The sequence below is a fragment of the Stylophora pistillata genome, chromosome 14 (genome assembly GCF_964205215.1).
Source record: "Stylophora pistillata chromosome 14, jaStyPist1.2, whole genome shotgun sequence".
Lineage (NCBI taxonomy): Eukaryota > Metazoa > Cnidaria > Anthozoa > Scleractinia > Pocilloporidae > Stylophora > Stylophora pistillata.
This window is the reverse complement of record NC_142532.1, coordinates 17,097,379-17,109,249: the sequence shown is the minus strand read 5'-3', so window position 1 is coordinate 17,109,249 and position 11,871 is coordinate 17,097,379. Positions and strand designations below refer to the sequence as shown.

The 11,871-nt window shown below is 40.0% G+C and overlaps 1 protein-coding gene, 1 long non-coding RNA gene and 1 pseudogene across 3 annotated transcripts in view; 2 read left to right on the top strand and 1 right to left on the bottom strand.

The window, feature by feature from the left end:
* Window positions 1–4,647: 4,647 nt before the first annotated feature.
* LOC148716870 (uncharacterized) overlaps window positions 4,648–11,871 on the bottom strand; it is a 25,647-nt gene continuing 18,423 nt past the window's right edge. The window contains exon 7 of the mRNA XM_088745602.1: window positions 4,648–4,932. The gene's annotated coding sequence lies outside the window, so the exon portion shown is untranslated. The remainder of the gene's footprint in view (window positions 4,933–11,871) is intronic.
* Window positions 8,153–9,319, top strand: LOC148716872 (uncharacterized). The gene is made up of 3 exons (XR_015995531.1): window positions 8,153–8,462; window positions 8,543–8,585; window positions 9,250–9,319. It is a non-coding gene; the product is annotated as an uncharacterized LOC148716872 (long non-coding RNA).
* Window positions 9,393–11,871, top strand: part of LOC148716871 (uncharacterized) — a 6,016-nt pseudogene continuing 3,537 nt past the window's right edge. Inside the window, exons 1-5 of the transcript XR_015995194.1 lie at window positions 9,393–9,397; window positions 9,824–9,949; window positions 10,375–10,444; window positions 10,654–11,080; window positions 11,418–11,871. The exon at window positions 11,418–11,871 is cut by the window's right edge and continues 1,147 nt beyond it. The product of XR_015995194.1 is annotated as an uncharacterized LOC148716871 (transcript). The remainder of the gene's footprint in view (window positions 9,398–9,823; window positions 9,950–10,374; window positions 10,445–10,653; window positions 11,081–11,417) is intronic.

The following is an 11,871-nucleotide window of genomic DNA, read 5'->3' as shown; positions in this document are numbered from 1 at the left end:
TGAAAGTAAATTCTGACTAGACACCACCTCGAGGGGTGAGATCCAATCATGCAAATCTAATTTGGAAACTAGTGTGACGGCGACAAATAATGACGGGAGGGGGAAAACAATACCCAAAGCCGAAATCAGCCTTTCTTTATTCCTGACCGCCGATTCTTCTGCCGCTATACCATTGCGCTTCCATAAAAAAACCATTGCGCTTCCCCTGAACAAAGGAACGCCTGAAAGCAAGCTGAAATCACCAGAGGGCTTCACCTTTTCCTCACATTATGGGAGAAAATTGTCGAATACGTGGTCCCTTCAAATCGTCAAAACAGGATCTGTTTAAAAATATGATTAAAAATAATTTTGTCGTGGATTTCTTGTTCCCGAGAAGTCGAAGATTTTTAAGTACCGTAAATGTGTATGGGCCAACACTTTGCTAGTTAGTAGTAACTTGAAATGACTGCAATGTTGCCAAACGCGGGATGGCGCCCAGTAAGAACACGACATGAAAGCAAACACGCTATCGTGCGATTGATGGCTTTCCCATGATGGGTCATAGAAGTTGTTTTTATTAGACACCCAGCTGAGTTTTACAGCGAAAGTATAACAATTACGTGAGACAGGAGTTAAATGCAAACCGTCTATGCGTAGGCATTGGTCAGCGGGCGTATATTGATCTATGAATTCTGGTAACAAACAGTGAGGAGAGCTTCACTGAGACACCTTGAAACATCGTAACAGCTGTCGGTGATCAAAATACTGTCAAGAAAGTGGTAGAGAAGTTAAACGTGTTCGAAATTCAAATGCAAATTTATGTATTTATTCACCTTTTTACCTAATATACGGACAATTTATCGATAGTTCAATGTATGGCGAGGTGACCCTAGAAAATACCAGGCTTATAATTGAAGCCACCTCAAATATAAATCGATAGTTGTCAATCGAAAACTCTGATAGGAAGCGCAATCCCTCGCAATCCTCGGGTGAAATTTGACTAATTCTAGAAAAACAATAGAAAAATAGGTGCATAAGAAAATACTCCAGCAAGTAATAACTAACGTTGTAATGTTCCGACGTTTCGGCGACCTCCCGACGCTATCATCGGGGAATCAATAACAAGAGCGCGTTCAAGAGTATTAACTCTTAAAAGAGTTGAGTTTGACTGAGACAGCGGCGGGCGAAAAAACGATCACGAGGGCGAAAAATGGAGGAGGTTAAGCTGCATAGTCAGCATCCGCAATCGCCATTTATCGCCCACCAACTCTTTCCGGCGCTAGTCGTTAGAGTGGGCCGTAAGCTGTACGCAGCTTGGCGATTTTTTCGTATTCAATTAAGATTCTTTGGTGATGAATTAAGGGAGAAAAATAAAAAACACTTAGCCATTATCCAGTAATACCACACGCTCTCACGCTCGAGCAATATGGCTCGAGCAATATTGCTCGAGCAATATACCTCACGCTCGAGCAATATGGCCTAACGGTTGTTTTGAATGTGACGCCCACTTCCGTTGAGTTGAGATGGGAGTTCCTGTCACTGCACACTTTTTCACAGTCTTCACATAAGTGGAGAACATCCATACTTGCCTTTACTTTTCCACGAGCTTTTGGCAAAATACGGTCAGGAGCATAACAAAGTACGAAGAAAACAGGTAGAGATTCGCCTTAGCTTGCCAATTTCCAGAAACAGGATAAATTAGAAGTTTCAGGGTCGGTTATTTAAACGAGGTCTAACCTACCCTGCTGGCAGAGGCGTTTATTTGCTAACCTCCCCTACGGTTCACGTAAAAATAAAGTCCTCTGCGCTCGGCCTGTTAAATCTTCTTCGAGCATGCGCCTAGGAATTATCCAAGTTTGTGGATAATCTGATTTGCAAAACCGGTCAGAACCTGTTTTAAACACGTTTTTATGCGCACGCATCCTATTTAGCTATATAGTTGGCCGAGTACTACCGAGAACTAATTTGTTTTTAAGCAACAGGCCGCGCATGCTCGAAGAAGATTTAACAGGCCGAGCGCAGAGGACTTTATTTTTACGTGGACCGCAGGGGAAGTTAACAAATAAACGCCTCTGCCAGCAGGGTAGGTCTAACCCAAACCGCGGTTTGACGATGGCAATGGGCCTCAGGTATTCTCGATAAGAGGGTTGATGTGACAAAATAAATGTCCTTCCACCTGTTAGTTCTCGGCCCTCTTGACACTGTTCACAAATATAAACTTTCAGATGAAAGGTTCGCCTAAATTGAGGATAGTTTAGAACGCGGTTTTGTAAGACAACTGCTAAACTTTGATAAAATAACCGGCTCTCATTTCTCCAACAGTAGCATATGTTCGAAAATTCTGAGAGATAACTTGTATTGAAGAAAAAAAAATTGAACATTTGATGTGACTTTTATTTTGACGAAAACAAGTTTTCGAAGTTTTACCGTAAGGTGATCAGTATTGCGAAAATTTGTCTCCGGGACAAGTTTACTAGAATTACCGTGTGGTGTAAATTTGTCCAAATCCATAATTTTAGCGCAATAATACAGATAACTTTTCTTTAGAAACTATCAGCCTTTAATACAGATGACTGCTTTCACATCCAGGGGCTGATTGTTCAAAGCCTGGATAATGCTATCCAATGGATAGCGTCGTATGTCTTGTAAACACGTATCCGCTGGATAAAGATGTATTCGGTCGATAGCGCTTTCAACCTCTGAACAACCGAAATCAAGTATTTAGACTTATTTCTATCCCATCTTCCAAAATATTTTTAAAAGTTGTAATGTAAGTGTCGGCTATTTTCTTTCTCCCAAAACAGAGCATCGATTCCATTGACTTCTAGTTCTCGAAACACAGATAACTTGAAGATTCCGTTTAATCGAAGTGAGTTTTCAAACCCCCGGGTCATTATTTTCAGTTACAATTTTATCCTCTGTGATTTACAGTCGACTCCCGAAACTCGAACCTTCGAGGGAAACTGAAAAAGGTTCGAGTTATCAGGAGTTCGAGTTATCGGGATTTGAGAAAAAATGACCGGAAATAAGGGAAAAAAAGATGTTAAATGTTTTTCTTTATATGCAGTGTACATTTTACAGTCAAACTAAGTGAAGTGTACCCCTCAAGATTACATTAATGAATTGATCATTTGGATATTGAACCCCCCAGTTGTTTCAAGAATGCAATAATGAATTGATTATTTGATTATTGAACCCGCTAGCCGTTTCACGAATGCAATAATGGATTGATTATTTGAATATTGAACCCGATAGCCGTATCCGTTTTGAAAAGGCGCGGATCATTGTTGAAATCAGAAGTCCATTTCTGATTAGACCAATAAGATTGTTCTATTCGACGAGGAATCCTGAAAATGAACAAACTGCACTGCAAAAACACTGCGAAAACAGTCGATCGCAAATATTTACGAAATAAAAGTCTTGCGATGGCTTCGCCCGTAAACTATTTTCTTCGACCATGAATGCACACAAGAATTTCTACAAGTTCGTCAAGATGTAAATAGGCGAAAAAAGCTGTCAATAACATTCCATTTACAACATTTAATTTACAAGAAGTTCTACACAACACTCGAACTCACCTTTGACGCCATCGTCTGACGCCATGAAATGGTTCCGTTTCATCATCACGCGTTCGCATAATCCCATCAGAAATGGACTTCTGATTTGAACAATGATTCGCGCCTTTTCAAAACGGACACGGCTATCGGGTTCAATATTCAAATAATCAATCCATTATTGCATTTGTGAAACGGCTAGCAGGTTCAAAAATCAATTCATTATTGCATTCTTGAAACGACTGGCGGGTTCAATATCCAAATGATCAATTCATTAATGTAATCTTGAGGGGTAGGCTTCACTTAGTTTGACTGTAATCAAATTTGATTACAGTATAGAGAAGCCGAGTGAAAAAAAAAAGACAATACATCTCTAAATTACTGTATAAATCGGAACGTAACGTAATGTGAAAAATATAACAAAGGAATGCAGCGGGGAGAGGTCCAGTAACTGCGAACCGTACAGGATTTTTTTTTTTTAAGAGACCAATGTCGGGTCACTGGTACTGATAACCTCATGCGATTTAAAAAGGAGTTAGGAAGCAACACTTTGTGAAAACCAGCGGAACTTGAACTGAACTGACACGTCTTGTCACGGTAATGTAAAAGAAAAGAAACAGTTCACACGGCTGCTTCAAAATAAATTTAAGGTTTTGGACAACAGTGTTTTGACTTGGCACGTATCGACAGACGTGGTTCGAGTTATCGAGGGTAAAATTATATAGAAAATGACCTCAAGGGAAACGAAAATTGGTTCGAGTTAGCGGGAGTTTCGAGTTATCGAGGGTTCGAGTTACCGAGGGTAAAATTACAGTGAATGTATGACGGAAATCCATGGGAAATCGATTTTGGTTCGAGTTAGCGCGAGGTTCGAGTTAGCGCGAGGTTCGAGTTAGCGCGAGGTTCGAGTTATCGGGAGTCGACTGTAGAACTAAAGCACAGTGTGATATCGGTTTTCACGAGTCAGGTGATAGATTTTCCTTGAATCACATAATTGAATAAAAATAATAATAAAAAAGAAACACCATCAAAATTGTTTGTTTTTATCCTGAGTTCGCGCTCAGATGCGAAACATCTATTATCACTAGCTTTGTTTTCAACTCGCAATTTCACGCTCGTTAAAAATACCCCGCTTCGTTAACCAATCGAATGCGAGAGTTTATTCAATTACGCGATTCTAATCGTAATTTTACAACTTGATTAATCGATCTGCAGAAGTCGATGAACGGTTTCGAACTGAATACAGATTGCGACAAAGAGTTCAGAAAAAAGATACTGTACATTACCATAATCAAAGCAATCAAAAGTTAATCTCCGGCAGATTTAATAGTTCCCCGCCCAGGTTCGTGATAAGGTTGGCGCCTTAGCCTTCTTCGGAGGACTTCCGATGACACTAAAACTGGTTGAAATACAACATTTTTTAGGCTAAAATCATTAGTGGAATCAATGTCATTCATACTGAAAGAAACTCTTTGGTTAAACGGCAACAGCGAGTTTTTTTAACAAAAAAAAAAAAAACCAAAACCGGAAATCTGTCTGTGTTTGCGAGCTCCAAATTCATACAATTTTTACCGTTATGATACGGATACAATTGAATCCCGGTAACTCAAATTACCAAGGGGAATTGAATTTACTTCGAGTTATCGGGGTTTGAAGTTATAGGGGTTTTGAGCAAAAAGACTAGAAACACTCGATCAAAGATATTTTGCAGTAGTTACTGAAAAGGCTGTGAACCGGGGTGACGGAGAAGGGATGCAAGCGCCATGCACATTGAATTTTGAAGGAAAAAGAAACAATATTACGGTTTTCAAGAATGAACTGGGCAAGATTGACAAGTAATAACAAAGAACAGATAGATTCCAGCTTGCGCGCCATTATTTCTACCTTTCCCTTGTTAATTATTTTTGCGCAAGAAAAATAACCGGAAGTCTGTTTGTGTTTTCCGGCTATTCGTTCTAGAGGGTCTCAATGGGTTTAAGCAGCAAATAAAATCCAGCCGTGGAGCGAAAAATTGAAAAATACCAACCGCTAGTCGTAAAAAAAATTACCATCATGATGATAACAATTTTTCCCATCTGAAATCAATCATTTTAAAAGTGTCAAAATCTCCGACTAATATTTGTCTTGTCGTGTGGCCAAAGTGGAAAAACAGAGAATTTCTCTCTATCAACACAACAACACCTTGGAACTACGTCGTTGCTCGACTCTAATGGTAAAAGCGAGCGAGCGAATATGTTTTAGAACAAAACAATTAATCAAATTAACTTTTCAAGAGGGGGGCATTGGGGTTTGCGGTTTTGGCTTTTTTTTTAGATCGGGTTTGTGGTTTCTGTGCCAAAAGACGTCGGTTTTTTCGTTTTGTTGTTCGTTGCGTTCTGTGGATTTTCCGTTTTCAGCATTTGGTTTTCGGTTTTCGTCAAAACTTTTGACGGGTACTTAGATTTGGTATCTGATGTGCTTTTTCGATTTTTGATATTGGGCTTCCGGTTTCTCTTCGATTTGAGCAGCAGTTATACACCTCTGCGGATCTCGAATAGCCGCGACACCGATGTTGCTCCACTTGTAACTACAGTTTCAGATCGATTAGGATTTTGACAACTGAGATGTCGCATAGGCTAAAACCAGGACTGGACTCTGGACTGGACTCCGGACTGGACTCTGGACTGGACTGGACCCTGGACCCTGGACTCTGCACTCTGGACTCTAGACTCTGGACTCTAATTTTACTTTTACTGTAATCAGTATGGACAAAATTACAAACAACTATGCGCATCACTATGCGATTAATTTAGTCAATTAATCGACCGGTTTCGTCTTCGAGTGAGACTTCATCAGGATAAACTACAACTTAAGTTTGGGTGTAAACAACAAAACGAGTTTGACTAATGGTCGTGGGTCGTGGGTCGTGGGTACAAGTCGTGGGTCGTGGGTGTGGGTGTGGGTGTGGGTAAAAGTCGTGGGTGTGGTTAATACTTAATAATAAAAATAACCATTTAAAATATTAAATGTAATAATACATAAATTTTATACAACTCTGTCATTCATTAATTTAACTGTTCTTTCTTCTAGTTATTTGATTTTCTTTATTCAATTTACCCTACTTTACGTCTATTTTTATCTGTTATCTCACTGTCAATGAAATCAGTTTCAGTTTCGCGACGCATTCCGAGATTTTGTTTGATAATAAAGGAAAGAGAGATAAATCTTGTAATTACACACTGTGTACACGTTTTTCGAGCTGTGCGGTCTGCGGTCTGCGGTCTGCGTTTTCGAGGTCTGTGTTAACGAGACACCTGAGCTGCTTTGTACCATTGTACCAAAAATGATTTCATATAGTAGAAGTACTATAACGTTAAAATTGCGACAGCGCTCGTGAATTCTATATTTGCGGCTAAAGTCAGGGGCCAAGGAACAGAAATTCCGAGATCTCGTCTGACAACATCAATGACAAAAGAACGATAGATAAATCTGGTAATTACACACTGTATACACAAAGAAAAACTGATTGTGCACAAGTCGACCGACTCAAAAGGCACACACATAACCTCTGCCAGACTGGTAACTCGACAGTGGAGGATCGTAAACGCGTTATCAGCTGTTGTCACACTACAGGGTTTTGTCTTAGGGAAACTCAAATTTGCAAGTGTGACCGATTTTTCCCTAAGTAAATTACCTCCGGAAAGTTTTATCGTCTGGGGCTTGAAAACCGAAAGAGAACAAAAGAATGTGCTGTGGATTTCCCTTGACAGCAACCCTAAAAAGCAGAAAAAGGGAAAAATCAAATCCCAGAGTAGCCGACCAATGGACGCTCGTCGGCGATCGCGCTGGTGACAGATCCGGAATTATCGTGTTGTGAAACTAATTTAATGTAATTACAAGATTTATCTCTCTTCCCGTCGCGAAACTGAAACTAATTTCATTGACAGTGAGATAACAGATAAAAATAGACGTAAAGTAGGGTAAATTGAATAAACAAAATAAAATAACTAGAAGAAAGAACAGTTAAATTAATGAATGACAGGGTTGTATAAAATTTATGTATTATTATATTTAATATTTTAAATGGTTATTTTTGTTATTAAGTATTAACCACACCCACGACTCTTACCCACACCCACACCCACACCCACGACCCACGACTTGTACCCACGACCCACGACCCACGACCCACGACCATTAGTCAAACTCCAACAAAACACCCGCAAGTATTTTCGCACAGGATATGATAACATTCTCTGCTAGAAAGTGGTTTTTTAAGGTGTTTTTGGGGCTCACGTTTTTAACCTTAAATTCAAAACCTTGTAGAAAACTACTTTTTGCGAAATCGAAATGAGCTATGTGCTCACATAGATATTTCTATCAAGGAAATGAAAAGCAAACCTGTGCGACTTTGAAAGGACATTGCCATTTATACCATTTTACAATGTCACATTTCATTAAAAAAAAAACAAAAAAAACCGTGTAGACCGTATACATCTCGTATATAGTAACGAGTACCGAAACTCATCTTTTTTCCAACACTTCGAGCAGTTACGGTAACCGGAATTGTTTCATCGAGTTTTCACAAGCAATGACAAATTTATCAGTTTTTTAAGCTAGTAAAACCGCATACATAAAACCGCATACATAGATTAACACTATGATTGTCAAACAAACCGATGTCACAGGAAATTAGTGGCCACGAATCATTGAAGAATGTGTAAAACAAAACTGGAACTTTGTCAAGTTAGCTAAAATTATCTTACCACTCCGGACTTACGTATCTGGGTCTGCATATCCGTTGCCGATAAAAGTCGTCTGTAGAACCAGCGCGTGCAGAGTTTCCTTCTAACGTAATTGAGAAGTTTTGCGAAACGTACGAGTTCCTTGAGAGTACAGCTGAGAGTAAAATGGAACGTAGAGGCTACACCAGTTTAGTCTGTGGAAGAGGTGAGTTCTTGAAGCCCTAACTTCTTCCTTGTGCATATTTTTACTTCTTACTTTCAAGTAACTGTTTCCTTCGTTTTCAGGGTCAGGGTCGGGATCTTCGGACACAGAACTAGAGCAGGTCAGGTATGTGCATTTTTACACTGGATCGAAAAACGTACGAAAAAAAAGGTAAGGCGGCCGATCTCGAAGAAATGTAGTTAGAATGCGAATTATACACGGAGTATTTCACTCAAAATACTTCTGAATTGTAAAATGCATTTTTGGTAAGGTGAATTTTTCTAGCTGCCACTTGGCCACTTGAATCCTACAATTATACTACGTTGTTGTTGATTAAACTCGTCTATTTTACGTTTTTTTGTATTATTTTCCCAATCAAGAGGGAAACTGGAAAAACGCCCCAAAAATTATTACAACGTGGCGGTTTCTATTCTCAAAGCTTGCCTGCGACCCCATCCGCCTTTTTCCTTTTTTTACGGTTTGGGAAAGCAATCAAAATTAAAGATTCAAGCTGGTCTACTTATGAAGAAGACTTCATAACATGTGACGCATGCTCACATTTACCCACAGTTTAGTCTGTGCCTAATCCGCATTGTACGTTCATAAACAAGACAACGGGAAAGATCGTATTTACACTCAAGTCAGTGCCGTGAGCAGGCGAGGACCTTTCCACGTTCTGCGCCAAAAAAAAGAATTGCTGAAGGTACTGGTGGCATGCGTTTGCAAGTGCGTAACGTTCAAGCCCGCGTTCAACACTTACACTTTCTTTTGTCCTGCCTCCATCTTTCAGCTCTGATAGCACTGATGGTGTCATCTATTTAGGGGTCACTGGAATGTCTGCTAAAGCACTTCCTTTGAAGCGTCAAACGTGAGTTTTTTTATGTTTTCTTCTTTAACTGATGTTTTGTCATTTTCACCAAGCAATCATAGACCATGGCGTTATAAAACAGATTATACACTGCAAAACAGTTGTTTTATTCTCAAAATCAATAAAGACCCCAGACCTTTCCTTTGACTGCTCGCATGTATCTAATACGCAAACATACTTACTGAATGGAACGTGGCTGCTTCTATTATCCTAGCTGGCCTGAGACCACATCCGGCTTTTAGCGTTTTCCACGCGGTTTGGGAAAGCAATCAAAATTAAAGATTGTGCGTATGAAAAAGACTTCTTAACATGTGTCGCCGGTTAATATTTAGCTACACTAAAGTCTGTGCCTAATCTGCATCGTACGTTCATAAACAAGACAACAGGAAAGATCGTATCAATACCGCGAGCAGGCGACGACCTTTCCACGTTTTCCGCCACAAAAAACTGGCTGGAGGTACTGGCGGCATGAGTTTGCAAGTGTATAACGTTCAAGCCCGCTTTCAAGAGTTACAGTTTCCTTTGTCTTGCCTTCATCTTTCAGCTCTGATAGCAGTGATGACGTCGTCTACTTAGGGGAGACTGGGGGGTCTGCCAAACCCTTTCCTTTGGAGAGTCGAACGTGAGTTTTTTATGTTTTCTTCTTTAACGACGTTTTGTCATTTTGACCGAGAAATCCAAGACCACGGCGTTTATCCTAAAAATCAATAAAGAAATCGGTAAAGCGTGGCGAAAGAGTCTTACGCCCGCAATGCGCGCGAGCCCACACGCCCGTCTCTTCCTAGTCTCTCTCGCCGTTTTCAGTCCGTTTTCATTCTCCTTCCAGACCTTTCCTTTGACGCAAACATACTGAGTTATTTGCAGTCTGAATAGATTACTACATCCTGCTTAAATAAATCCAACATGTATCAGTCGCACATATTGTTTTCGAGCTTGATTGTATTTACCACGTTGAACAACACAGAATTTACGTACATTGTAATGAGTGTTCCTTTTTAGCCTTTGCCCTTATATTGTCGTATATAACCATAAGTATTTTTAATTTAGCTCTACAAGTTGCTCAGGTGAGGGCAATGGGAAAGATGGTGACGATTCATCGTCTGATGAAAGCTCTCAGGTATTCATAATTAAATTCTTGCAATTCTTATAAGCACGCACTAAATTTCCAAAACACCTCCCATCCTTCTGTAAAAATAAATAGTTAAGAATTAGTACATTAGAGTTCTCTTGCCACAGTCCTGGCTCACTCAAAGCAATTTAGCTCACACGTAACAAAATCGATGTAGATGATCAATTTCATCTGATGAAACGAAAATTCCATTATAGGGTGAAAGTGAAATAGATGACTGCAGTCTACAGTATTGGAACGATAATCCGTTGCTACCAGTGTATGAAATGGGTCGACGAAGTGGCATAGCCACAGAAGAAGCCGTTGATATTCTTTTGAGCTCAGACATCCCAAGTTCAAAAGTATCACGGGATGTACCCACGTCAATATCAAAGAATTTGCTTTTTGTTGTCCATTTGGAGGCACCGCATGTGAAAACTGTGAAGAACCTACTTGCCGATGACATGGGTGCCTGGCATGGAACGGGGACAAAGACATTTTTCTTCAAGCAGGCCAGCAAAAAGAAACCGCTGACCAAAGTCACAGAGGAAATGTTTGGAGCCGCTAATGTATTCAAGTGCTCGCGGTCGTTTTACCGCAATCAGAGTGACCCAGAGTTACTTAGAATACTCATACATCTAAGAGGTAGGTACCCTGATGGTCTTTATATCTCGGCCACCAAATACAACTAACTGTTAGGTCGAATTCCAAAATTCGGGTAACCTGAAACATTAAGAAGTTGTCAGACGAAGTTCGCGAAACTAGGTGCTACCATCGGACATATTCGGAACCCTTCAGGAAACCGTATAAATTAGTTTGTTGAAGTCGGACGTTTTGCGATAAAGTGAACGCGTTGTACAGTAACAGGGATTGGTATTAGTGTCGTACAATCACAATCGAGTAGTTTTTAAATAATATTTTGTTTAACTAAACGTTACGAAGATCTCATTTGATGACGAAATGCAACTTTTCTTTTATTTAGGCAGCGACGGAAAAGAACACAGTATGGCCTTGGTTCAATATGTTTTCGACAATGTGGAGCGCCAAGTAAAAGTTCAACCCCATGGAAACAGCAAGAGCCAAAAGCCATTTTATCGCACGTCATATACAACAAAGCAGCGACTTGAACAACTCTCAGAAACTCATTCTCCCAAGGAAGTTTTCCACCAGAGTCTTGAACAAAGTGGTGGCATCCTCCAATTAAGATCTGCTGGTGGGCATGCACGAGATATAAAACAAATTAAAAACATAAAGTTGAAAAAGGAACAACACGAAGGTGACGAATTCGTGGAGCTGCTACAAATGTTGAAGGAAGATGCGAGAGATATAGACAATGCCTTTATTAGAAAAGTAGAAAATTCATCTGATCCTTGCGTGCTACTTGCTTCACAACAGCAGTTGAGAGACGTTGAACGATTCTGCACTAATCCTGCCAA